This window comes from Martes martes (genome assembly GCF_963455335.1).
Source record: "Martes martes genome assembly, chromosome: 1".
Classification (NCBI taxonomy): domain Eukaryota; kingdom Metazoa; phylum Chordata; class Mammalia; order Carnivora; family Mustelidae; genus Martes; species Martes martes.
The window spans coordinates 119,947,803-119,964,252 of record NC_137888.1 but is presented as its reverse complement, the minus strand read 5'-3'; the positions used below and the strand labels follow the sequence as shown (position 1 = coordinate 119,964,252).

The 16,450-nt window shown below is 38.0% G+C and overlaps 1 protein-coding gene across 1 annotated transcript in view; it reads left to right on the top strand.

Annotated features, from left to right (window-relative positions):
* The window catches only part of SLC49A4 (solute carrier family 49 member 4), a 59,580-nt gene extending 46,657 nt beyond the window's left edge, over positions 1-12,923 (top strand). The window contains exon 7 of the mRNA XM_080797921.1: positions 12,676-12,923. The gene's annotated coding sequence lies outside the window, so the exon portion shown is untranslated. The remainder of the gene's footprint in view (positions 1-12,675) is intronic.
* Positions 12,924-16,450: the final 3,527 nt, after the last annotated feature.

Genomic DNA, 16,450 nt, shown 5'->3' with positions numbered 1-16,450 from the left:
AGTCAGCCGTGGGTCAAGTTCTCATACTACACACCTGCACCTTTCCTCCAAGTCACATCTTCCTCTGAGCTCTCATCTTCTGCCCTGCCTTCCACTTTTAAGGATCCATGTGATTACCTTGAGTGCACCCAGATAATCCAAGATAATCTCCACATTTTAAGGTCAAGTGACTAGCAACCTTAATTCCATCTGTGGCCTTACTCATACATAGACTAAAGGGACCTTCCTCCCATGGAGTCCCCATAAAACATACATGCCACTGGGCAGTAGGTCCCTGTAGAGCTACTTTCAGACTCTCATGTACTCTTATCCGTGCAAGTGCTTGTTACAACAAATAATCCTACAATCCTCCAGTCTACCCTTATAACAAATAAACCCATAATTAAACACATAATCCAATAAGTGTCTATTACTTGCAGATGGATTAAAAAATCTGCGTCTTTAGCAGAATTCCTTTTGTTAAAGGAAAGGAAAGGGAGAGGCAATAACAGAGCTCTCTTGGTCTATAAAATGATCTGTCATAGTATCCTGATTTGCATGTATGTGCTCTGTAATAAAATGACCAGCAATTTATATATCAGTTTATATATCAATTTATATAACAAATATTTCAAAAATAGCCTTTATTTTAGATATCCATCTGCCCTAGAGTACCACAGCAAATTCACAAGGGCATCATGGCTTATTTTAAATTTCTGAAGGAAACACAGGGATATTCCCTATCTGTCAGACCCTTTGTGAACCTCTAGTTCGAGAGAGTGCCCAGTCTCATCATTAGATCCCTGCTGCATTCTTTTTGATAACATCATATCTTGAAAAGTTTGGTTTCCTGCAGTGGCTGTGATAAAAAGTAAATACTGCACAAAAATCAGGAACAGGATATAAGGGTGGGTGTCAGTCTGATTCTCAGGTTTGATTCCAAGATTTGAGAAGTCATGCAGTGCCCATCAGATTGCCCATATCTCATTAGTAAGTGATTGTGGTTATTTGAGGAAATAAAAATGTATTTCTTTCAATATATGGGTATTATTTTTTAAATGGCCACTAAATTGTTAGGACATACACATTTATTAAATGGTTTGGCCCCAACTATGTAATTAACAGAATGGTTACTTATTTGTCTTGGCCTTGGGCATACTGAGGCACTAAGTGTGCTGTAAAGGCAGGTTTGGAGATTTCTACCCTGTACCATCCTGCCAGGAATCCCTCTCTTTAACTTTTATTGCTTTGCCTGTAAAGCCCAGTCGTCCAGAGTAATAGCTTTTGGATAATGTGTACTTTTTATATACTAACATTCCTACATTAAGGTTTTGAAACAATTTTGGCAAGTATTCTGAGCCAGAATTTTTTTTTTTATTTTATTCAGGTATAATTTCATAATTTAGCAGTTGCACAACATTCTGGTGGAATAGTTTTAGTTTGCAACCCTTTTGAGTGCGTTACACTCAGATGTGTGTATGTGTGCGTGTGTTACTGTATGTCAAGTACGTATCTGTTAGATTCTATAAGAACAAAGTTGTGAGTACATAATGAACATATATTTGCCCTTGAATTAGGTGTAGAATATTCGTTGTAAGACATTACGTTCATGAAATTTTATGTGTTTTCTATTTGCTATAATAAAAGTAACAGTTTTATCTCTGGTTGGGGGCATCAAGAAAATTTACTTTTTACCTCCTTTTTTGTCTAGATCTGTAATAATGAACGTGTTTTACTTTTACTTGTTTCTCTTATGTTTTACTTGTACAATCAGAAAAAAAATGTATTAAAAAGTATACATCTTTTTATTTTTATTTATTTTTTTTAATAATTTTTAAATTTTTAAATAAACATATAATGTTATTATTAGCCCCAGGGGTACAGGTCTGTGAATCACCAGGTTTACACACTTCACAGCACTCACCATAGCACATATCCTCCCCAATGTCCATAACCCCACCACCCTTTCCCTACCCCCTTCCCCCCGGCAGCCCTCAGTTTGTTTTGTGAGATTAAGTCTCTTCTGGTTTGTCTCCCTCCTGATCCCATCTTGTTTCATTTATTCTTTTCCTACCCCCCATACCCCCCATGTTGCATCTCCACTTCCTCATATCAGGGAGATCATATGATAGTTGTCTTTCTCCGATTGACCTATTTGGCTAAGCATAATACCCTCTAGTTCCATCCACGTCGTCGCAAATGGCAAGATTTCATTTCTTTTGATGGCTGCATAGTATTCCATAGTAGCCAATAGCCATAGTTTGGCTATTGTGGACATTGCTGCTATAAACATTCAGGTGCACATGCCCCTTCAGATCACTATGTTTGAGTATACATCTTTTTAAATCTTAAAGGAAGGGGTGCCTGGGTGGCTAGGTGGGTTAAGCCTCTGCCTTCGGCTCAGGTCATGATCTCAGGGTCCTGGGATCAAGACCCCATCGGGCTCTCTGCTCAGCGGAGAGCCTGCTTCCCCCTCTCTCTCTGCCTGCTTCTCCGCCTACTTGTGATCTCTGTCTGTCAAATAAATAAAATCTTAAAAAAAAAATTAGTTAAAGGAAAATTGATATAGGTGACTCTGGTCAGGACTATGTTTTTCCTGTCTGTCCTCGAAAATAATTATGTTGGACAGAAAGGAAAGCAGGATTCTAAATTAAATTAAGGCCAGAACTGAAAGGTTGAGTCTGATGTAGCCATCTTTACAACCACCGAATTTATAAATTCTACTGTTCTTTCCAATTGCAGGTCAGTTTTTGAATGTCACTTAGAAACTTTTGAAAGAAAGAAAAAAAAGAAACTCCTGGTAGATACTTTTTTAACTTATACTGCATTAAAAACTAGATTTTCACATTCCTTTCCTGAATGATCATGGTGGGTGTTCTTTTTCTCTTTCCTGATACTTACCACCTAACCGTTACTCGAGTGTGTCTTATCTCCCCTGCCAATCTGAAAATCTGGAGCATGGACTTGTGCCTTATCAGTTCTGACCCCAACTCTCACCCCACTGCTTAGCACAAGCCCTGAATGATGAATGAATGAAGTGTATATTATCTCCATTTTGAATCTCAGTAGATAGGACTTATTGCCAGTAATAGCAACCATGGTCACTCTGTTACTCAGCACTAGCTGTAGGCAGGCGAAATGGCACATATTAATGGAACCAATGGGGAATTTGAATAAATCTGTCACAGATACTCTTACTGCCTTTATAAAAATCTGATCTAATTCCTTTTAAGTAAAAGAGGTTTCATGAAAGGGAACTTACAACAAAATCTAATTATAGACAAATCTAGATCTTTAGACTGATATTTAAAGCCAGTAATGGCAAATTCGTATTTCTTTTTTACCAGTGTCAGTCTTTTTTTTTTTTTTTAAGATTTTATTTATTTATTTGATAGAGATCACAAGTAGGCAGAGAGGCAGGCAGAGAGAGAGGAGGAAGCAGGCTCCCCGCTGAGCAGAGAGCCCAATGTGGGGCTCTATCCCAGGACCCTGAGACCATGACCTGAGCTGAAGGCAGAGGCTTCAACCTACTGAGCTACCCAGGTGCCCCAGTCTTTTTTTTTTAAGGAGGAAAATATCTAGTCTTTTCCCATTTCTAGAAAATTTAGTATTCCTGTTGTTACTTTTAAATAACAGAAGAATCTACATGAAGAATGTGAAAATATATGCATTAATTATAATTGTTGACATAATAAATTAAAAGCTAGTTAATTTTGTTAACCATGTGTTATAAGTGCTGGTACTATTGAAACCATCTGTTGCAATATTTTTTGTGATCTACTGATCTTGATATTATTGTTGCCATCTCTATGGAAAAAAACAGGATCATTCCATTCTATCTAGAGGTGCACTGTTTTGATACACGTACTTGCCTGTATACATCCCCTTGGAGGCTATCAGTAGTATGCTTTTATTTCTTTGAGGAAACTCAGTATTTAAAATTGCATTATGTCTTTATTAATTCAAGTGTCTTCAATACGGCAGATAAATTAACTCATGACTAGATAATGTGAGTTTCAAAATCTTGAAGCTTATTCTATATACAAAATTATGAAAAGACATTTTTCACCTTATCTGAAAAGTAGGTATCTAGTCCTGTTAGCCACAACTCACACAGTCATTTTTCACTGAACAGATAAGCGCTTTGAAAATGGCATTTTAAAAAATGTTAGCACTTTGGTGTTGAGTTTGCTGAAACAATATAATTTGGGTTTTAGTGGAAGTTGCCTTGGGAGGTTCTTGATCTAATTCAAGTTACTGGAAGACCACAGTGGCAAGGTCAGAAACAGATAGTGAGTGGGGAGTAAGGGGGGCAGGTAAGCTAGATATGAGCCCCATGAGAGTGATAGGTGACTACAAGCTGACTTCAAGAGGCGTTTGAAGAAAGAAAACATATTCGGTTGTATTGAAAGGCATGTGACATTTATAAGCTAGAGAGTGATCCTCTTAATAGGAATGAGAAAATTCAGAAGGAGGTGATGAGCATGATTAAAGATATGCACACTTTTTTTTTTTTAAGTGGGCTCCACGCCCAGCATGGAGCCCAACGTGGGGCTTGAACTCACAACCCTGAGATCAAGACCTGAACTGAGATCAAGAGTCAGATGCTTAACTGACTGAGCCACCTAGGCACCCCAAAGATATGCATACTTTTAAGGAAATAAGGGATTTTAAGGAAAGAAAGCTAAGTGACTTCATTATTCTTTCCACCTTTATGAACGGACATGACTGTTACTTAAGTTTGTGACTGTCGGATCAAGAAGGAAAAAATAGCATGTGGATTAAAAGAAGGGAATGGATTTGTGAAAAATCTTAAATGTAAGAATCCTGAAATGTTGATAGGGCCTGTTGAGCAAGAGCATATAAAGTTTATCCACGGAGATTTTCAAGCAGAGGAACAAGTCTCTAAGCAGACCCTGTTTCTGGAAGGTGGAGGGGCTCGACCAGGTGATCAGTCAGTGTTCCATGATATAACCGTGTATCGCCTTATACAGAACCATAAGTAATTCTTTGGGAACTTAAAAGTCACTGATAAACCTATACCTGTGATATCTGGTAGCACAACCCATCTCAACTCTGGGCCCAACATTTCAAAGGATTATTAGTCGTGCTTCATTTCTGTGAGATACAACCACTTGGCCTTCTAGCCGGAAGAGACTCTGAACATAACTGTCAGCCTTTATAGGACTAAACTGAGCCAACAAAGCAGCTAAACAAAGGATATCCGCAAAATAATAACATACAGAAAGAAAATCAGCACCATTAATGATTATTGCAGCAAAATACACCCTATCCTCTTTTGGAGCTCATATTTCATGAGTACATGAAATATGCAGTAGCATATTTTAATCAGCAGCAGATCATGAAGGCCACAGCATCTTTTTTTTTAAGATTTTATTTATTTATTTACAGACAGATCACAAGTAGGCAGAGAGGCAGGCAGAGGGAGAGAGGAGGAAGCAGGCTCCCCGCCGAGCAGAGAGCCCGATATGGGGCTCGATCCCAGGACCCTGAGATCATGACCTGAGCCGAAGGCAGAGGCTTTAACCCACTGAGCCACCCAGGCGCCCCACAGCAGTCATTTTTAAGGAGAAAACATGAGGCTGAGAGCAGAAGCACAGCTCAAAAATATAGAATTGTATCCCATATATTCGGCACACCCAGAACCGATGGAAAAAACTGTGCCGTTAACAAACACTGAATGTTCACAGTTTCTCTTTTTACATGTGGCTTTATTTCCTGAAGGAGCATTTTCATTTGCAATATCAAGTTTAATTTAGGTTGTAGAAATATTTTTAATAAAGGTCTAATCTAATAATTCCCAGTTATCTTTCCTCACTTTATCATAAAATAAAATTCAGTCAGCATGCATAATAGTAAAATTTATCCAATAAAGTATATTAATATTATAAACCAACTCGATTCTAATCCTTAAAACTTTTCATGGTAAACATTTATTGTACTATTTTATAATCCTTATTTCTTACTTGTCATACTTCTTAATAAAACTGTAAATAAATTCTCTGTAAGTCTTATCTACCTAGAGGCACCTTTAAAATTTTTTTTAATATCCTAGTTAAGGGCACCTGGGTGGCTCACTTCGTTAAATGTCTGTGTTCGACTCAGATCATGGTCTCAGGGTCCTGGGATCGAGTCCCACATCTGGCTCTCTGCTCAGTGGGGAGCCTGCTTCCCCCTCTGCCTCTGCCTGCTGCTCTACCTACTTGTGTTCTCTCTCTCTGGCAAATAAAAAAAAATAAAATCTTAAAATATCCTAGTTAAGTTCTCTACCTAAATGTATTTGTTATTGATCTTTGAATGAACCTGAGTTATCATCTGATACTTATCTCTTCAGTAAATGAATCTCTTCCATTACAATCCAGATGTATGTCCATCTGACTGCAACTGGAATACCCCGTCAGAGAGGAAGCTATTCCCTGCCCCATTGTTTGTCGGTTCTGGGTCCTGGGAAATTCTTCCTCCTATTGAGATAATGGATTTGGAGCAACACAGCTTACAGGGCAAGTCAGCTCCCTCCCTCTTCCACTGACTTCCTCAAAATATTAGCCCTGTCATATCTGTCCTTTGCCTTAATCTCAGCATCCAGCGGTTCTCACCAGCTGTCCTCATCAGACATGGATTCCCAGCACTGGCCAGCGCAGTCAGCCTTTTCTATTTTTTTTTTTTTTTAAGATTTTATTTCTTTTTCGGTCATGGGGGTAGAGAGAGAGAAAGCATGCACACAAGCACCGGGAATGGCAGGCAGGAGAGGGAGAGGGAGAAGCAGGCTCACCGCTGAGCAAGGAGCCAGATGTAGGACTTGATTCCAAGATCCCGGGATCATGACCTGAGCTGAAGGCAGATGCTTAACCAACTGAGCCACCCAGGTGCCCCAAGTCAGCCTCTTCTAAACCTACTATAGCTTGTTGGGGTTTTCCTGAAAACCTGTTTCTATTAGAATTTAGCATACTTTTCCTGCTGTACTCAGTACCTGATATTGGAGGCTATTATTGCTCATGATTAGACATAGCTTTAAAAAAAAAAAAGAATGAAGTATAATTATCTTCTTAGCACTGTGCAGGTAGATGGCCACTAAGCCATAGATGTGGATCATGTTCTTTTAGATGAGCAAGAGCTTTTAGATACGCAAGAGCATATAAAGTTTATCCACAGAGATAAACTGATGAGGAGTGATACGTCCTATTTACAGTTCCAGCATAGCAGCTTACGTATAGTAAGTGCCTGATAAATGGTTTTGAAGAAAGGCTTATGTTTTCCCTATTACATACCTAAACACTAATTTTTGAACCCACTTTACATTTTTTTTAAAGATTTTTTATTTATTTATTTGACAGACAGAGGTCACAAGTAGGCAGAGAGGCAGGCAGAGAGAGAAGGAAGCAGGCTCCCCGCTGAGCAGAGAGCCCAATGCGGGGCTCGATCCCAGGACCTTGGGATCATGACCTGAGCCAAAGGCAGACGCTTAACGCACTGAGCCACCCAGGCGCCCCAAACCCACTTTACATTTATCATGACTAAAGTTCATCGTCTTGTTTGTAACTTTTTGGTGCTCTATTTTTTATTTTGTCATCTGTCTTAATGTGCAATGACTTCCAGCTTTTGTGCTCAAGACAGATTTGGGAAGTGTGCCTTTTGTGTCAATACCAATGAATAAAAGAAATATCAAGTCTTGTGTTGTTTTTTTTTTTCAATCTGACACAGTGGCTGAAAACCTACTAGATTCTGTAAGCTTTAAATATATTGTTTTTATTTTTATTTTATTTTTATTTTAAAGATTTTATTTATTTATTTGACAGACAGAGATCACAAGTAGGCAGAGAGGCAGGCAGAGAGAGAGGAGGAAGCAGGCTCCCCGCTGAGCAGAGAGCCCAATGCGGGGCTCGATCCCAGGACCTTGGGATCATGACCTGAGCCAAAGGCAGACGCTTAACGCACTGAGCCACCCAGGCGCCCCAAACCCGCTTTACATTTATCATGACTAAAGTTCATCGTCTTGTTTGTAACTTTTTGGTGCTCTATTTTTTATTTTGTCATCTGTCTTAATGTGCAATGACTTCCAGCTTTTGTGCTCAAGACAGATTTGGGAAGTGTGCCTTTTGTGTCAATACCAATGAATAAAAGAAATATCAAGTCTTGTGTTGTTTTTTTTTTTCAATCTGACACAGTGGCTGAAAACCTACTAGATTCTGTAAGCTTTAAATATATTGTTTTTATTTTTATTTTATTTTTATTTTAAAGATTTTATTTATTTATTTGACAGACAGAGATCACAAGTAGGCAGAGAGGCAGGCAGAGAGAGAGGAGGAAGCAGGCTCCCCGCTGAGCAGAGAGCCCGATTCTGGGCTTGATTCCATGACGCTGAGATCATGACTGAGCCGAAGGCAGAGGCTTAACCCACTGAACCACCCAGGCGCCCCAAATATATTGTTTTTAGGAACGCTAATTAACATTGTTTCTAAATAAGTCATTTTGACTTTCAGAACTTTGGTCACTTCATCTATAAAATGCCTTACCTGCTTCAAAGAGTCAGTAGGATGATCAAATATGAAAATATATTTGAAAGCAGTTTTTTAAGTGTTTTAAAAATTATATAAATCCAAGGTTTGAAGTTTTTTTTATTAATGATATATTGAGAATCTCATTAAATGTTGAATGAAATAGTTTTCTTTTTTTAAAGATCTTATTTATTTATTTATTTGAAAGAGAGAGAGGGCAAACATGAGCAGGGAGAGGGGCAGAGGGAGAAGCAGACTCCCTAGGGAGCAAGGAGACCATCGCAGGGCTTGATGCTAGGACCCAGAGATCATGACCTGAGTGAGCCAAAGGCAGATATTTCACCAACTGAGCCACCCAGGTGCCCCTGAATGAAATAGTTCTTAATTTGAAATTTCGTCATTTGTTTTCAACACCTAAGGTGCAAGTGTTTGGGTTAATAAAAATGTATTTTAAACATAGTTTATTTCCCTAAAGTTTACTGATTTAGTTCGTCATTGGGAGCAAGAATGGGGTAAGTAGTACTTTCAAGGTTATGACCCAATTCATGTTCTTGAAATATATCCATTGTAACTGCATTTTGTACTACGCAAGACTTTATTTTTCGCAGTTTGAATTGTGGGCCCATGAAATTTTATTAACTTCTCTGAAAAAAACCCTGCATCAGCATTGTGTTTGTTCTGCTAAATTACCTTGACTTTTTAATTGAAAGGCAGTTTATTATAATTTTAGTATCAGCACTATAGAAAAGTCGAAGAAATATTTAACAATCATGTAGTTTGAACCCTCTCTGACGAGCAGGAAATTATCTTGTCTGCCTGACTTTTAATAGATGGCATTCACCCACTGGATCTGCCAAACCAGTGTATGAAGATACTATATCACCCTCTAAACTGAAAACTCAAATGGAAGTGAAATTCAAATCGGCCTCTGCTTTATGTATGCATGTCCCAGAGCACCGCAGAGCCTATGAAATCAGTCCTAACACAGCTGCTTTTCCCCATTCTGATTATGATCCTAATTTAACCCTTTCCTGTATAAATGATTTTGATTCTTTATGGAATAACAAATGATTTCAGTACATCCATCCAGTGTAAAACACCGTCTTGGTCATCATTTCTATATAACACAAAAAGCAAACCCCGAGAGTGAGAGAATTGAATGAATTGAATGAAAATACTTGCTTTTTGTTTACTAGCCTGTGAAGTTATTTCATCCATCTCAGCCCATTTATCCTATGTGTAATACAAAATGAAGTGGGAATATTTGTGTCAAGGATTCTGCGCAGGGTCTGGATTACATGGCTCCCAGGGGGGTTGGGGGGATGTCTGTGGGTCAGACCACCCAGTGATAACCATTTCTGAATCTGTGAGCTAAGAAACTTGCATGAGGGGAGTTGGATCAACCGCTATATCATTAGCTTACAATCAAATTCTCTTTGTTGTTAAATAGGTAAGGTGTGCACAAAGTAAGTAATCCAAATTCAATTAGTAGTAAAAAGGTATACAATAAAAAATGTCTACCCTCCTATGGCTTCCAGTTTTTCTCTTTAGGTGTAACCCTGAATGTCCGTTTCTTGGGTATTTTCCCAGAGAATTCTATAAATTTACAAACGTGTGTGTGTGTGTGTGTGTGTGTATGGGTGGGTCCATGTGTCTGTCCTTTTTAAAGAAATAACACACTGTTACACACCTTTTTCACTTACATACCTTAGGTGTCATTAATATCACTATAAACAGAGTTACTGCCAATTTGAATGGTTGCAATAATACACCTTTGGGTGTTTGATAAATTTTCAAATGACCAACCCCCCTATTGGTGGACATTTAGCTTGTTTTTATCATTTCATACTACAAACAATATTGCAGTGAGTGTTCTCTATATTCTTGTACCTTAATAGCTATAGGGTAAATACCTGGAAGTGGAATCGCTGGGTCAAAGAGTAAGTGCATTATTTATTTTGATAGGCATTTTCAAATGACCTGTCAGAAGATCAGCTCTTTACAGGTCCATCAACAATGTTTAATTTACAACAGAAATTTTGTCTTTCCCATGATAAAGATTTCCTCTTCCCTTCCCTGAATTCAGATACCTAGGAAACCAAAATCAGAAGATTTTTAATGAGCATGCAGTGAAGCCAAGGGAGTGGAGTGGTGTTAAGGGGTTTGCAGACAGGGCCGCCTGTCTCACCGGGCTCTACTTTTCTGAGACATCCTGTCTCTCTCTCGCTCGCTCGCTCTCTCTCTCTGTCTCAGTACCATGCTTGATTAAAAAACAGTAAAACCAAACCTCTCCCTTCAAGACTTAATACTGATAGTCCTCTTTCTGTATGTCCTCATCATTACAGTATCATTCTTTCCTTCTTTTACCACATGCAAATATACCATACAGATTATGGCAATTTTTCAGTTATTTTAGCTTGCCTGCTTACAAATTACATGTGAGGGTTCATCTCTTTCAGAAAGAAAAATGTCAGAAGGATTCTTTCCAGACGTGTTCCCTAAAAACAGCTCATTCATTCTTTTAGTGGGTTGTGAATCCTTAGAAGTAGCATGTCCTGGTTCTTAAGAGTTTGATTTTTGCTCTTATTTATTTCAATATTTTCATATTTCAAATTCCTAGACCCATCCGTGTTTGGGTCAGTAGCCATCTCTGCTCTAATTACCACTGACTGATAAATTATTATCAAGTGTTTTGTAGGGAGAGTATGCTATACAAGCTGCCAGTGACATTCCATCCCTGCATTTCCTCATGTGCCACTGATGAGTCACGTGTAAATGGGACTGTGTTGACTGATTTATGTGATCTGTGTCTGGCAAGTACATCGTGAGCATGAGGGGTTCTGTTTTTAAGAATCTTTGAAAATTACTATATATTGTAAGTGGTACTTTAACTATCAGATGCTTCCCATTTAATTCTGTAACTAGTTGGGTCACTGCTTTAGCCCTCTGTGTGTTCTTTATTCTCTGTCATCCTTTTGTTCTCTCTCTTCGTGTGTACCTTCTAGTCAAAGAAAAAATGTGATCACCACCATTTGTGTTATAGAATTATTAAATATTTTGTAATCCTGGAAGACTAGTATATTTGGAAGAAGAAATGGGAGTTGAGGTTACTATACACAAACTTTTTTCCTTAACAAATATTTTTATTTAAAATATTTTTCTGAGAAAAAAAATAAGTATTTTCCTGGGAATTTCCCTCTATTTGCTAGATGAGATGCTGCCCAGTTCATGAATCATTTAATAAAGCCAATTAGATCTTCAGAATTTTTAAAAACAAAAAATAAACATTTTCTCAATAACCTTAGGCTTAGAATAAATTCTACTCATTATATCTGTGGATATGATATACGTATTAGTCTATAAGGGATGTGTTTTAACTTTCTGTAGGATGTCATTTTTTTCCCTCATTGGTTTTGTTTTTTTTTTTTTTTTTCATCTTAAATTTAAGGTAATGAAGGTTTGTATGCAGACAGTAGCTGTGACATAGCTATTTGGAGTGGGGTACATTTCCCTAGACATTCTTCTAAGAATAAGAATAATGTCCTTATTCGAAGATTTCACTATGGAATCCAGTTAATGGGCTTTTTATTGCTAACCTGGGATCCTAACCACTATTGATTACATCTCTGGGTGAAATTTTTTTGTGTTCCAAGAAACTTAATGTATTTTTTAAAAAACTGTTGACATAAAACTCGTTCCAAAATTGAAGATTAACTCTATTTTAAGTATGTCTCCAGGAATTACATACTGGATATTTTTATTTTTTACTTGAGGGAGATTCCTAACCAGTCCTTTTAAGTATGTAATTTTCAGTAACACTTAATGTTTCTTACACTTACTCTTAGATTTTAAGTTCTCTTTACAATTGTAGAATGAGTTTAGATTTCAAATCAAGTTGCTATATTTTATCTAAACATCTATCAGCCAGGAGTGTAACTAAGGGAGAAGAATCCTTTTAATTATTATTATAGTGGTAAAATTTTTTCTGTGCTTTGGAATAATCCATACCAAAAAGACAAAGCAAATAAACTGGTTATCATCCAGCAACAAAACTTTCTCCTATCTACTCCACAAACCTGAGCAAAGAGCTGACAGATAATGATACTTTGTCAAACTTTATCAGCTACCATTGAAAATATGTGAAATTCCAGAGTTGCTACTTATGAAAGAGAATACCCAGAAGATCTGTCCGCTAGGACTCCCTGCTGCTGCCATGCAACTAAAATGTTTGTGTTTTTATTTTAGTGACATTGTATGCCTCCTGCATTCTCCTGGGAGTGTTCCTGAATAGCAGTATACCTATATTTTTTGAGCTTTTTGTGGAAACTGTCTACCCAGTTCCAGAAGGAATTACTTGTGGAGTTGTCACTTTCTTAAGTAATATGTTCATGGGAGTACTTTTATTTTTTCTCACATTTTATCACACAGGTAAGAAATTTGACTTTTTATCTCCTAGCTAAATGTGTTATGAGAGAGGCTTGTGGCGCTGATGTATAGGGAATTTATATGGAGAATTCTCAGCAAAGCAAATTACTTTGAGCTTTCACGTGCCAGTTTAAAAAAAAAAAAAAAAAAAAGATCCTCAGTTGTTTTTCTTGACATGCGTTCTGAGCCTGGCCTAGTGCACCCTCGATCCCTAGAGGTTCTGGTTTCATTAACCTGGACTGGGCCCTGCATTTGTATTTTTAAAAGCCCCTCAAGTGATTCTAATATGCAGTTTCCTTCAGAACCACTAGGCTGTTGCTTTTTAAAAGGTACTTAGAATCTACTGTCTTAACATAAGATATAAATTAATGTCTAGGGTATATTTGGAGTGTAAAGCCTTAAAGATGAGTGAGGTCACCTAAGGAATGTGTAGAATGTATAGAACAGTTCTGTCCAATGAAACTTTTTATGATGATGGCAGTGCTCTTTATCTGTACTGTCCAATACAGTTCTGCTAGCCACATGAAACTAGTGCAAATAAGGAATTGGATTTTTTAAATTTCATTTCAATTAATTTAATTTTAAACAGCTACATGTGGCTAGTGGCTAGTGAATTGGTTAGCACGGGGAAAGAGTGAAAGAAGGTTGAAGCAAGAACCCAAGAGTATACTGTTGAAGAAAAGGGGCAAGAGAGAGAGGGATGGGGTCCCGAACTCAGCTGGAGGAGTTAGCCTTGGACAAAAGGAGTTAGGAGAGAAAGCAGCGTGCGTGGGCAGAGAAGCAGACACGTTTCCCGGGAAGATCATTGAAGGAGCTCTGTGATGGCACCGACTTCTGCTTACAAGCTAATCTGTTAAGAGCTGGTGGGAAGATAGTGGAGAAAGGGCTTACAGAGAGAATGGAGCATTAAAATTATCTTTGAGTAGTGGAAGGGAGATGCTATAGGAACAGCTGGAAAAGTTGCTGGGCAGGTTGAAGGCAGGCCTGTCTCATGCTGGGGTCCATGGGTTTGTAGTGACTCCGTTTTGCATGGTTGTTTGGTTTTCTCTGATATTCTTTCTTCTCCTGCCTAAAATCTGTCTTACTGCTTTGGGAAATTTGAGTATAATTTTCTGGTATTCTTTTTTGCATATTAAAATAAGGACTTATACTTGGGATTCTTGAATATAAAGCTTTTATTAATTTCGACTAGGCTTAGATCCTATCTTATTTCCTCATCTTAATTCATTATTACTACCTTTTTTTCATCTTTGCTGTTTTTTTAACTGCTCATCAAAATACCTATAAATTCAGATAATTTGTACCTGGAAGAATCTAATTTGTAAGATTCAAATGTAAGAAACGTTCTAAAATGTGACAATCTAAGAGTCCTAATTGTTTATAGGAAACTTTCCAACAGGTTTTATAATAGAAATAATAGCCATGATAACTTCCCTGACTGGAAAGTAAATTTTTGAAACTTTCCAAAGCTGATGAAACAGTCTGGCCTGGGTTTTGAACAACTTTGGACATAGCATTTTCACCTAACAGCAAAAAGCATCTGAATGATGTATTAACTTCTTAACAATCTAACAACAGACTAGATTATTTCCATCAATCAGTAATGCAGGTATTGTAGGTTCTAACCTTCCTAAACTTGGTCTGAGTTGAGTTTTTCATATGAAGGACAGAGATTAATGAAGTCAGCCCACTGGTTACAGCCCTCCTGGAAACATGTGTTCCCATCAGGGAAAATGCCATCAAGAGGTATTGGAATAAGGTCTTTGCTTCCAATGTGTTCTCTAAAACAGAACAAATAACTCTAAATAGAATAAACAGTTACTACACATGAGCTTTAATCCACTTCCGTATGTCACATTTGAAATTAAGAGGCTCAGTGCCTCTCTATTTTTGCATGGTAAAGTGTGCGGATGGCAGCGTTGCCCCTTCAGGTGGTAGAAACAATTTTCCAGCTCATGGGCACAGCTTTGCTAAGTGGTCCCTGCAGCCTGGCTAGAGTGTGTTTTTTTCTGTCTGCTGGAAATAGAGTTTTGTCCTCCCAGTATATAAAAGCAGTAGATGCCAGATAATGTTATTCCCCAATAAATAAACCTCTTGCATGTTGTCTCTAAAGTAGATCATATATTTATTAATCCATTTAAGGCAGAGAATACCCCTCCACTGTCTGAGTGTGGAAGAGCCCAGTGTACTCCTAATCATTTTGCTTGGCCAGTAGTGTCCCTCCGCTGGTCCACCCGCAGCTTTCAGTCTGTTCAACAGAGATGAGTCTGGGGTGAAGCATCAATCAGTGTTCACCACCCCCCCCCAATTTTGCAGATTCCTAGTGACCAGTTATAAGCAGATGTTTTTGTTTCTCTGGCATAGGTAGCAGAACAAACACGTGGCAGTATTTCTGCTAATTCCTATCTCACTGATTATAATCAAGGATCTATCTAGCTGGGGGAAAAAAACTTCCCTCTTTTTGGTTGGATTCTGATCACGTGTTTGTATATATACATATCTGTGTCCATGTTAAAGGCTTTTGCCTTTATTATGGAAATTGAAGCTTTTGTGGAAAATGATTATTGTGGAAAATGAAACTTTAATAATTAATTTTAATCCAGCAAGGTGATTTTCAGGAAAAATAAAATCCCAGTACATTTTGACATTTTAGAGAGTTAATCAGAAGGTTTGTGTGAAAGAGCCTAGGCCAGGTCGTCCCTGGCACTCACAAAATGTTTGTCTTTTTTCCTTCTAGATAATTTGCTGCTTTCTAGTAGGAATTTAAATATCTAGGCTTCTATTTTAAGGGGATGCTTTTACCTGTTTATGTGTAAGTGTGTGTAATAAATGCACACAAATAGGCCCACTTCTCTCTAAGGCCAAGGTTACCAGAACAATGACAACCTTGTTGAGGCTCTTTAATGTAGAATTAGCTGATCTTGCCCCAAAAGTCCTGCAGCAGAAGCCCTCACACCTTGTAACTGAGGTTTGAGGACAGGCGACAAATCTGAATATTCTGCAAAATTATTTCCTAAAAATAACTTTTAGCTCCACAACCTCGTACCTTAAACATTTCTTGGGGTAAATGGAATTCCCTTCCATTACAGCCAGTATTCAAACACCATAATTCGGTCATGTTAGAACTTGAAAAACTCACCCAGAAGTTAGTTATGTGTCAGGATTCAATTCTGTCAGTTACATGATTGAAAAAGGCCTGCTTTTTAATCATCATGAAGATCTGTGGTTTCATGGGTCACTCCTCGAAGAAATACTAAACTTCCGGACTAGCATTTATTTCCCCACAGTGTGCTACTTAGTGGGTGACTGTCAAGAGATAATTTCTCAAGGCTGTACAGACTATCCCCAAAATGACCCCATTAGAATGGCTTGCCTAACAAGAAAGCCTCCACTGGTGATTTGCTTGCAGATTACGGCCGTTGCCATCATGGATGGTAGACATCACACCAGCTTCGATGCCAGTGCCACTGGCTTCTTGGGATGCAGGATCCCCCATGTCCTGTTCTCTTTCTGTTTGGAGTACTTGGAAC